Here is an 11,747-nt window from a genome sequence, read left to right as displayed (position 1 = left end):
CAGCTATAGACAGAGCAACACAATCTCAAACAAAAGTTGATATAAGTTGGTCAAGAAGTGTACACATATCCTGCTCCATTAGTGATATAAGTTGGTCAAGAAGTGTACACATATCCTGCTCCATTAGTGATATAAGTTGGTCAAGAAGTGTACACATATCCTGCTCCATTAGTGATATAAGTTGGTCAAGAAGTGTACACATATCCTGCTCCATTAGTGTTACCTGTTGTGTTCCTCTCAGTAAGTAAGAAATCGGCAAAAAGTCTTCCAACATTCATATTTATTCTAATAAAAGATATTTGAATTAACTATATGCCTCCTTAAGATGTCCAAAGTTCTTGCTGATGACACAATTTAAAGTAAAACATTTACAATTACCGGTAGGCTTATTAATTGCATCAGCTAATGTAACTCATAGATATAAAATATTTGGTATGTATATTTGATCCCAAATGAAATGTTTGGCGTGAGCCATGTTTTTATTAAAAGTGAAAGGGAAGACAGCTGTAAGTAATGTATTTTGCAAAGAACATTTGTTTTTTCTGGTCTTTTAGCTAGAAATTTGATTGTAGACCTAGGTGGCAAATTTCTACTGTTAAAATTTACTCCTAATTACAGATGTCTTCACCTTGAAAGTCTGTATTTCTTGTCTTTGAATATTTTATAAATACATTTTATTGAACAAATTTATGTACATTTGTAGTTGCAGTGTATCATAAGCATTAATTATCCAAGTGGGTGCATCTGGAAAAAAAATATTCATCAAGTTTGCTCAAAACTTTAAGTACAGCTCTTTGTAAGAACCAGGCAGAGTGCGATACATGATGGTTTCAGATTTTTTCTATAATTGGTCTAGTAGTAGCAATAAATGAATTCTGCTCAAAAAATAATTTTGAGTGGGGAAATATGAGTGGTTGCCATGGTAACAGCCACTCTATTTTTTGGTTGTTAAGCGTGGTAAAATCTGTCAAAAAACAGCTAAATCACCACAATTCAGAACCTGATTATGAATAGAATCATGCATTTTTCATTAATTTTCATATGAAACATTGATAGAACATCGTTTAAGCTTCATTTTAGTGAAGATTGCATATCAACCAAATTTGTAAATTTTTTGAAAAATTTTGTGAAAAAATGCATATTTTCAACTTTTCTGAAATTGGGATTTTTGCTGAATTATCAAATTTTCTCTGGTGTTTTTCAGAAAAGTGCAAATGTGTACAGAATAGTTAGCACTGTAGTTATGAAGTTTGGATACTTCTTTATCAAATTAAATAGTGAAATGCGTGGGATTTTTTATAGTTTTGTCACCATAGCAACCGATTTTTTCCTTGGAAACAGAGTTTTTATTTGCAGAATATTGTAGTTTAAGAGCTTAAATGTCCTGAATTGTTTTATAACCGATAAGAAAAATACATAAAAGCTAACGCAAACTTTAAATTACAATCGTCAAGTGTTGTTGACTTCAATTGTTACCACGGAAACACATATTATCCATAGCAACATCCACTCATAAATAGAAATTTATGTAAAAAAATACATATAAAATAGAGGGTGTTTATTTTCAAATTGGAATATGACTGCATGCTTTGCTTCACTTGCAGTGCTTCCTGTTCTTTTCATAAGGCTCAAAAAATGTAATATATAATGTAATATTGGGGTTGGAAGGTTAGAAAAAAGGGAGGTTTTTTTTTAAAAAAAATATCATACATGTAGATTCTTGAAAAGATTATGTTTGGTCGGAGAGCCTGATTATTAATAGAATCATTTTTTTTCCAGAAATTTCATATATAAGATTGATAATCTATTACTTGGTTTTAGCTTCAAATCTTAGTTAAGGTACTTTGTAGTTCGCTTGTCATTTTGGGGGAATTTTGTCAGATTTTTCAGCAACCTCAGCTTTTATTCATTTGAATGCCTTAAAAATAAATGGCATTGACCCCCATTTATCTTTTTATAAATCTTTTACATGTATAATGATAAGCCATCTGTAAAAGTCTTATAAAATTTAAATTATTCCTTGATAGTTTTTGAGAATGTAAACTTATCAATGATAAAGCTATGAAAAGTCAAGAGAGAATGTTTTCCCGCCAAAATTTCAATGGCTAATATCTCGAAAACAAGCACATTGATCTGTATATTTGTTTACTCTTTTGATTCCTCTATTAATCCGCTATCGATATTCACTTATATTTAAATTGAAAGATCCAAAATAATGTCATACAATTGTGAAACTCCAAGTCAAATTATCTCTCTGCTTTACAATGAATTTTTAATAAGGAAACAATTTTTTTAAATCTCAGAATATGATCAAGATTCTTTGATAGAAAGTCATTGAATTTTCATTTCAATATAATAAAGTATTCTTTTTAAGATGCTTGGGTAGCAATTTGAATAGATAGAACATGATTTTATTAATACAAGCATCTTCATTCTATATATTTATTGCAAAACTACTTTACACAGTTCTCAAACGAGAGCTTACTTTGGAAGTATATTTATATTCGGTTATAGTTATATTAGCAGGATTGATTTTTTTTTCTTCTGTATGACCTCAATTTACTCAATTTTCTTTATAGTATATATACTAGTAGTAACAAGAATATCGTTTCTGGGGGCCTTTATAGTTTCTTGTTCAGTATAAGCTAATGCTCCGTGTTGAAGACCGTACTTAGGCCTATGATGGTTTACTTTTAGGAATAGTGACTTAGATATAGAGAGTTTTCTTATTGGCATTCATACCACATTTTCTTATATAATTCTGCTCATTATTGAAGTCAATGAAATATGATCTAACTATTCAAGGATTTTACTTTGCAATCTATTAATAACTACTGTTTCCTTTGAATCTTAAATAAGAAATAAGCTAAAACAAATTTTAAAGGTTTGCGTTATTTCGCAAAGGTTTGCGTTGTAACGCAAACATTGGAAGAAAAAATTTAAAAAGTGTTTGGCGCTAATACGCTTCCGTAGATTTTAAGAAAGGTAGTGCATATATTTCTTAAGAATCGGTGCTCACCCATTACATTAAGAATTGAAAAATGCCAGACACTCGTAATTTACAGCTGATAGAGTTGAGGATGAGCGTCATTTTTCAATCGAATACTTACTTCATAATGATTTGAGGGAGGAACTCTTTCAGCACATTTCTAGCACATCTCGATGTTAACACAAAAAAACTTTACTATTATGGGGGATACTGACGATTGTATTGTTAAACAATAGTTCTTTTGAATAATGTAGTGCATGTCTTGATACTGACTGTTATTTGATATATATAGTTGTTTTTTTCTATTTTGTTTTGGCTCCGATTGTGACTGTGGCTTATGGTGCTATGAAGGTTTATATTATATCATATTATTATTGTTCACAGGTACTTGAGGACAGGACCCTATAGGAGCCTTGTGATGCCCCCCTCCCCCTTTTTTTTTTTTTTTTAATCGAGCAAAAATATCATTATTTTCGCTTATATTCAGCTCTCTGTATGCTATTTATCACTTCAAATGCAAGGAATACTATCAAATACCAGTTTCTAAAATTTGGGGTTTCTGATATATGTATAGGCGGAAAGGTAAGTCACTCAGGTTTGTTTACATTGAGGTACTGCTCGGGATATTTCTTGAAATTTTCTATTAAATTATGTCCTACCTGTTCCAATATCGTATTTCTTCTTCGCCATATATATTATCCTCACTGAAAACATACATAAATAATCAAAATACAGGTATAAAGTCCTCCTCTGGGACACTTTTCACTCGCGATTTGAATATTTTCAACCACATTTTAGTAGAAGCTACGGAAGTGACATCGCTAGCGACATCTGTGCGGTATTTTCAAAAGGGCGGTAACCATTTCACATGTTACCTATTCTGTAACTCCCTCCTAAATCAAGAGAACCATAATCACTCCCGATCGATCGATTTCCGAATGGCAATGACGACAACGGTAAAACGCGAGAATTCCGAATATATTTTAAGTAATTGTTTTGGCGCAAAATTATGAACTGAAAAAGAATGACAAATATAAATGAAATGTCAAATAAGTCTAATTTGTTCAACTGGATAATTGATAACATTGAGGAAGGGGCTATAGATGAATCAATTGATTTAATAGATATTAAAGAAAAAACTGCAGCTGAAGGGACATCAGTTGGAAATTTAATAAAACAAATATATAAAAATGTGAAGGTGAAAAATGCACGCAGCAAAAGTAACTGGTGCAAAATGACCAAACGTTACTTTGGTATAAAGTGGAAAATTAATACACCAGTTGTGCTAGATATAAGCACATTTGGAACACATATCCCCATTGATTTTGTCTTGTTATCAAAAACTTTAAGCTGTATAACTATAGGTCATTTTAACAAAACCATAATAAATGGATTGAAGGTGCTTACTGAAGCTCAGTTAAAATTGGACCAAACTTGGACTTTAATGGTTATGGGTAAAAAGATAGACCCTGTTAGCTTAGGGGTAGACAAAACATTTAATTTACCATCATGTTTTGAAATAATAAGACAGTTGCGTTATTGTAATGGTGTTGAGGAAGTTGATGAGTCAATGCAAAATAAAGACTTCTTAAAAGAGCATGTTTCAAAACTTTTTGATGAAAACTCAGAACAAATTAGATACAGGTCAAAATTATGTCAAAAGGTGCTCCCATTTAAAAAATCACACAAAGCATCAGCATCATGTGTGCATTGTAAATGTTTGGAAAAAGCAGTTATTGTTAAAAATTTTCAACTTGAAGAAACAACGAAAAAACCTTTGAATGAGAATTTAAATTCCACAAATGCAACTTGCATAAGATCAAATACAGATCAGGATGTAATACTATCTACAGAAGATAATAATGACATGTCAGAAATTCTAACAAAAATTTTCCCTGAATGTAGTGATAAAATGAAATTATTTTTAATGTCGCAGAAAATGGCAATTGAAAGAAACCCACATGGAAGGCGTTGGAACAGAGACATCGTTCGTCTGTGTCTAACATTATGGTGCAGAAGCCCTAAGGGGTATACAGAACTTAGAAATAGTCAGTTTGTCATCCTCCCTTCTGAGAAATTACTACAAAGATTTAAAAATACTGTAAATCAAGAAGCTGGAATAAATAATGATATGCTTCATTGGATGGCAAATGAGGCCAAGCTAAAAAATATACCACCCGAGGGTTATGAAGGTGGGCTCATTATTGATGAAATGTCGATTCAGCAAGATCTACAGTTAAAAAAGATAAATGGAAAAATAGAATTGATTGGATTTACTGAATTATCTCCAGAGTCAGTAGTTTTTGATAAATTGAAATCCAACAAGAACGAAAGAATTTTAGCGAGTCATGCACTTCAACTTGTATTCCTAGGGTCGACAGGTTTTCGGTTTCCTTTCGCACATTTTCCTGCAAGCACTGCATCTGGACATGAACTCTATTTATTAGTATGGCAATCTGTGAATAGGTTAATGAACTTTGGGTTTAAAATCATGTTTGTTAGCACTGATGGGGCACAGACTAATAGAGACCTCTTTAAGCTTTTAATGCCTGAATTTAGTTCTGCCAAACCAGTAACATGCTCCTTTAATAATATTTACAGTAATGATAAGATAAGTTTCATCATGGATGTTTCTCATGTTATTAAAAAAATTAGGAACAATATCTTAAAAAGTGGAAGTGAATCTCAATGTAAAAGACATATGAAGTTTGAAGGTAATTTTATTGAATGGAATCATTTCAAAAGGGCTTATTCATGGGATATTTCAACCCATCCCTTTCCAGTGCATCATAAATTGTCACAAGATCATTTTTATCTGACATCAGAGGCAAAAATGCGCAATCACTTAGCAGAAGATGTACTGAATGCTGATATGTATCATTTGATGAAGCTGTATCAACAAACTTTGGGAGAATCAGGCTCTATGTTAAATGCTACTGTCAAATTATTGTCAAATACAAGTGTTCTGATAGCAAATTTTAGGGATAATAGGGCTATAACTGACTTAAGTGATGACAGATTAAGACAGAACCATGATGTAATGGATTTTTTCATTAAATGGGAAAAAAGTATTCAATTGGACACAACTGTCAAGCAAAAAGAAATGTGTATGATATCTCACCAAACCAGGCAGGACATAGTTTCATGTATTTTAGGATTTGAAGAATATTGTCAGTATAGGTTAAAAAACAACAATGCCTCTGTTATCCCCAGTAGACTAAATAGTGACGTTATTGAGAACGTATTTTGCCAACAGCGCACTTTACATAGTGGCGCCAACACAAATCCTACATACCTTGGTTACTGTCATGCAATGAACTCCGTCATCTTGGGCCAAACAACAGTGTCAAGAAAATCAAATACTGGTGGTGATACAGCACAACCTCCAACACAACAAAATCAAGTAAAGGTATAAAATAAGTCACTTCCAATATATACATTATGTACACTTTATCTGTTTTCATGTAGTCCTGAAATTAAAAAGAAATGTCACAAATATAATGCATGCATAAAATAAATAAGAACAATTTCATTACTAGCTGCCATTTATTATGGCGCTTTTGTGTGATGAAAGGGAGAGTACTGTAAGTGATGAGATACATGTATAATTCAAATTTAGATTGAAAAAGTATATTCAATACTACAGAACAAATTACTCATACTGAACATGCTGAATTTAGTAGTTTGAATAAAAAAAAAGATGTGGTGTGATTGCCAATGAGACAACTCTTCACAAGAGACCAAATGACACAGAAATTAACAACTACATGTATAATATGTTACTATACTTCCTTCAACAATGAGCAAAGCCCATACGGCATAGTCAGCTATAAAAGGCAAGAAATGACAAATGTAAAACAATTCAAAAGACAAAACTAACGGCCTAATTTATGTACAAAAAAATATCAAAAAACCCATATGTAATACAGCAACAAATGACAACCACTGAATTACAGGCTCCTGACTTGGGACAGGCACATACAATGTACATACATAATGTGGCAGGGTTAATGGTTGAAGCTCAAAAGATCTTCTTATAATTTCAAAATAAGGTTTATTGAGATTTGTTTTCTTTAAAAGGTAATTATTGGTTTACTTTTATTATAAGAGTAAGGAGGAAAAAAATCACCTCCCCCCCCCCCCCCCCCCCCCCCACAAACACACACACACACACATTTTCTGAAAAAAAGAATCAAGTTAATAAAATGAAAATTGTGTTAGATGTATTATAACATATATAGATGGTGAAGATTGGATCAATTGGACATCAGTGTTGAAATAATATTTTCTTTGCCAAAACATCTGTAATTTCTTCTTTCCTTTTCTTGGAGGAAATTGTAATTGTAATGTCTTTGCAAATTAGTAATAAGTCTTTTTTGTGAAAGAGCTGTCATTTAAAAAAACAACATTTTGGCTTGCTATATTTTTTAAAGAACCATACCCCTTTCCCTCCTATTGCAAAAAAAAATCCATTATTAACAGAAGCTTTTATTCAACCATCATTCTTAATTTGAGAGAAATTTCAAAATGAGTTTGTATTAAAAAAAGAAAACCCTCCAAATTATTTTCTCTAACCCCTCTTTTAACTTGGAATTATCTAGTTCCTTAACATAATCAAGTATACTTGCTTACTTTATTATAAGCACAAGGGACAAGTGAATGACCCGTCCTCCTCAGTCAAACATGCCCATTCTGCTTCATCCTCTAAATTAACACATTGCCGATGAAACCATAATGTGCAAACATCACAATTAATCCAATCTTCACCGTCTATATATGTTTTATTACATATAGCACAATTTTCATCCTCTATTGTCTCTTCTACTTTCTTGGTTTTTTTCCCTTTTCCTTTCCCCTTTCCTTTAGATTTTTTTTTGCCATAATTTCTTGTCCTTTTTGTTTTAGTCAGTGTTGAAGGAGCAGTCCCAGACAAACTAGTTTCTGGTTCAGAAGAAACATGTAGAGAGCCAGAGGGCCCAATCATGTCATCATGCACTGATTGTTCAGAGACAGGCACAGACTGAGAGATCCCACTAGGTCCGGGCTGAGGTTCATAAGAATCAGGTATATTTAGAGTTTCAATACATGTATCACTATCTAATATTTTCTTTGCCAAAACATTGGTAATTTCTTCTTTCCTTTTCTGGGAGGAAATTTTAATTTTAATGTCTTTGCAAATTAGTAATAAGTCTTTTTTGGTGAAAGAGTAGTCATTTAAATATTTTGGATTCTGAAGAAGTTCTGATTTAAGACGCAAGAAGGATGACTGTTTATTGGTTGATTTGTCTTCGGTATAAAATTTCATGTCAAACTTTTTGATAGATTTCTTTCCCTTTTCAGTCACTTTTTTTCTCAATGCCTTTCCTTTTTCTCTTTTTAAAAAAGCCAGAAAATCTCTTCTAAACTGACTCAAGCTTACTTTCAGAAACAAAGTCACAACTGACTGGAATAAAATGAGAAAGTTGTCAACAGCTGTTGCCATGGAATTAAGTAATGTGCGAATGTCATGGTCATTCTCACATTCATCCTCAGAAGAGGTGGTAACGGATGAGGTCACGCACATTAACCATGCCTCATATAACTCGTAGTCATCAAACAGTTGCTTTAAAGAATCATTATACAAATTTTTACCATATATGACTAAATTTTCATGGGTCAATTTTTGGCGGCATTGAATTTCAAGCTTTTGAAAAAAATCAAAAGCAGAGTCAGAAATATTTGTTAGTCCCTCACGCTGATTTTGTTTACGCTTAATTTCATCTAAACTAGTTTTATCAGTAGATACATCTACTAACTCACCAAAGGTACAGCACATTGAATTCAAAATGTTCATTTTATTTTGTAAATCTTTCAGTTCCTTTTCTTTACCTTTTGCAAATAATGAGTTTCTTATCTTCTGTGACAAATTGTGCTTTAATTTTGCAATCACATACCCACTGATATATCTAATTTTGCCCTTTCCAGCAGGATCTAACTCTTGAGTTAAAGATGGTTTAGGTAAGGGTTCAGGTGAAGTCAGATGCAGATGAGAAGATAAAGTTTCAAAAAACTTTCTTTCAATGTAAAATAATACAGATGTTAAAAGTCTATAAGCTGGACCTTTCAATTCTTGTAGTTCATACTTTTTAAGCAGAACAGAAGTGCTACATTCATATTCTTCTGAATTTATGTGTTTATTGAATTTAATAAAAAAATCATTCCTATGCTTCTGAGTGTATTTATCCTTATCTTCAGGGAAGCAGTTCAGCCCTATGTCATCAATAATTGATGCCTGCTGATCAAACCAATCATTGAATAAATTAAAGTTTTTAAGAATTAATTCTTTAAAATATAAGATCTGCTCTTCTGCAGGGGTATCCAAAAATTCTAATAAAACATTGTCAAAGGCCAGCTTTGAAGGGAGAGGATCAGTAGAGAATACTTTCTGGTTGTCATCAGTTAAAATTGTATCTAAAAATTCAAGTTTTTCTATTTCAGAATCTGAAAAATCTGAATCATTATCAAAATCAATAAAATCTTTCTCAAATGTTTTGCTGCATGCATCACTATCACTAGAAGCTGATTCAGTTTCTGAATATGAAAGTTTTTCAAGTTGAGTTTTATTTCGGCAACATGTTAAATCTTGGTTAAGCTCACCTACACTGAATGATTCATAAAAGTTCAATACATATCCTGGATGCTTTTTGCAAAGATGTTTTTTGAAATTGACTACTTTTAAACCATTTACAGACACTGCTCTTCCCACTGCGACACCTAATTGACCTGGTTGAACACTGTGTTGGCAATTTACTGTTACATTTTCTAAACTCATACCTTGGGCTTTATGAATTGTAAGTGCATAAGCTAATTTTAATGGCAGTTGAATGCGCTTTGCAATAATAATTTTCCCAACAGGATCATAAGTGGAAAAAATTTCTGCTCCAATATTTGCCGTAACTATTTTCTCACCAATTTTGAAATTAACATCAACAGATTTATTATGCAGTTGAACAGCAATACCACGAACACCATTCACTAAAACATCACTAAGATTTTTGATCAACATAACAGGACACCCTACCTTTAGCCCTAAATTCTTTGGCGCTAAAAACTTGTTTATATAGTGTGCAGAACCTTCATCTACTGAATGGTATGTTTGAAGCTCTCCTTGTATTTGATTTAGTTTATTATAATTGAACATATCAACGTCAATGTTTCTAGCAAAAAGTTGGACACTGCCTGCTTCATCCTGCAGAGGTCTATTTAATGATTGTAGAAATGCTACTGATTCATCTGAAGGATCCCCAACCTCTAATTCATTAATACATGTTATCAAATTATGTTCGTCTTGTCGGTGTACAATATGTAAATTGATCTTGTGGGGGAAATAACTCTCAAACCATGGTAAACGAAAACAGAGGTTGCCAGGGTCACCATACAGTTCATTTGAAACTGGTGGAAGCTGATAAAAATCTCCTACAAGAATAACTTGAATGTTTCCAAATATATCTGGAGAGTTCCTAATTTGCCTACACAAAACCTGGACCTGATTTAAAACTTTAGAGCTAACCATTGAAATCTCATCAATAATTAAAGTTTCAACAGATTCAATATTGGATTTGGCAACTGTGTATCTCTCATCTGTTCTAAGTAAATGAACAATTTCCTCTATTAAATACCTTCCGTCCCTTATTCCTGACCACTTGTGAAGTGTTTGTGCACCTAGGTTGCCGTAGTGTGTGGCAGCGATACCAGTTGAACACACGATAGAGACGTTTTTCTTTTGACTATATCTCATAAATTCAACAATTTTCTCAACAAGAAATGTCTTACCAGTGCCTGCTTGGCCTGAAATCAGTAAATTATGGCCATTAACGGCCAAATTGAATGCGAATTTCTGGTCTTCATCCATTATTGTTGTTGTTGTCTGTTGTTATAAAATTTCCCGCAAAATATATTCGGAATTCTCGCGTTTTACCGTTGTCGTCATTGCCATTCGGAAATCGATCGATCGGGAGTGATTATGGTTCTCTTGATTTAGGAGGGAGTTACAGAATAGGTAACATGTGAAATGGTTACCGCCCTTTTGAAAATACCGCACAGATGTCGCTAGCGATGTCACTTCCGTAGCTTCTACTAAAATGTGGTTGAAAATATTCAAATCGCGAGTGAAAAGTGTCCCAGAGGAGGACTTTATACCTGTATTTTGATTATTTATGTATGTTTTCAGTGAGGATAATATATATGGCGAAGAAGAAATACGATATTGGAACAGGTAGGACATAATTTAATAGAAAATTTCAAGAAATATCCCGAGCAGTACCTCAATGTAAACAAACCTGAGTGACTTACCTTTCCGCCTATACATATATCAGAAACCCCAAATTTTAGAAACTGGTATTTGATAGTATTCCTTGCATTTGAAGTGATAAATAGCATACAGAGAGCTGAATATAAGCGAAAATAATGATATTTTTGCTCGATTAAAAAAAAAAAAAAAAGGGGGAGGGGGGCATCACAAGGCTCCTATAGGGTCCTGTCCTCAAGTACCTGTGTTATTGTTGTAAAGTCTTTATGTTGATCCAATCATTATACCGCCGCTTAAAAAAGTGGGGTATACTGGTTTACCTCTGTTTGTCCGTCCTTCCAACCGTTCATCCGTCAGTCTGTCCGTCAGTTCATCCCTCCGGCCCATGAATATTTTCGTAGCATTTTTTTCATGAACTTTATTATAAGGATTTCTATAAGGTTTATTGAAGTCGTCTATATCTTGTGATAA

The 11,747-nt window shown here is 32.8% G+C and overlaps 1 long non-coding RNA gene across 1 annotated transcript; it reads right to left on the bottom strand.

Moving 5' to 3' along the window:
• Positions 1-3,402: 3,402 nt before the first annotated feature.
• On the bottom strand, positions 3,403-11,475 carry LOC139528601 (uncharacterized). The gene is made up of 2 exons (XR_011665642.1): positions 10,802-11,475; positions 3,403-3,693 (listed from the first exon to the last, which is right to left on the bottom strand). It is a non-coding gene; the product is annotated as an uncharacterized lncRNA (long non-coding RNA).
• Between the last annotated feature and the right edge of the window lie 272 nt (positions 11,476-11,747).

Source organism: Mytilus edulis, chromosome 6, assembly GCF_963676685.1.
Source record: "Mytilus edulis chromosome 6, xbMytEdul2.2, whole genome shotgun sequence".
In the NCBI taxonomy this organism is placed as follows: Eukaryota; Metazoa; Mollusca; class Bivalvia; order Mytilida; family Mytilidae; genus Mytilus; species Mytilus edulis.
The sequence above is the reverse complement of the archived record's forward strand: the minus strand, read 5'-3'. Positions and strand labels throughout refer to the sequence as shown.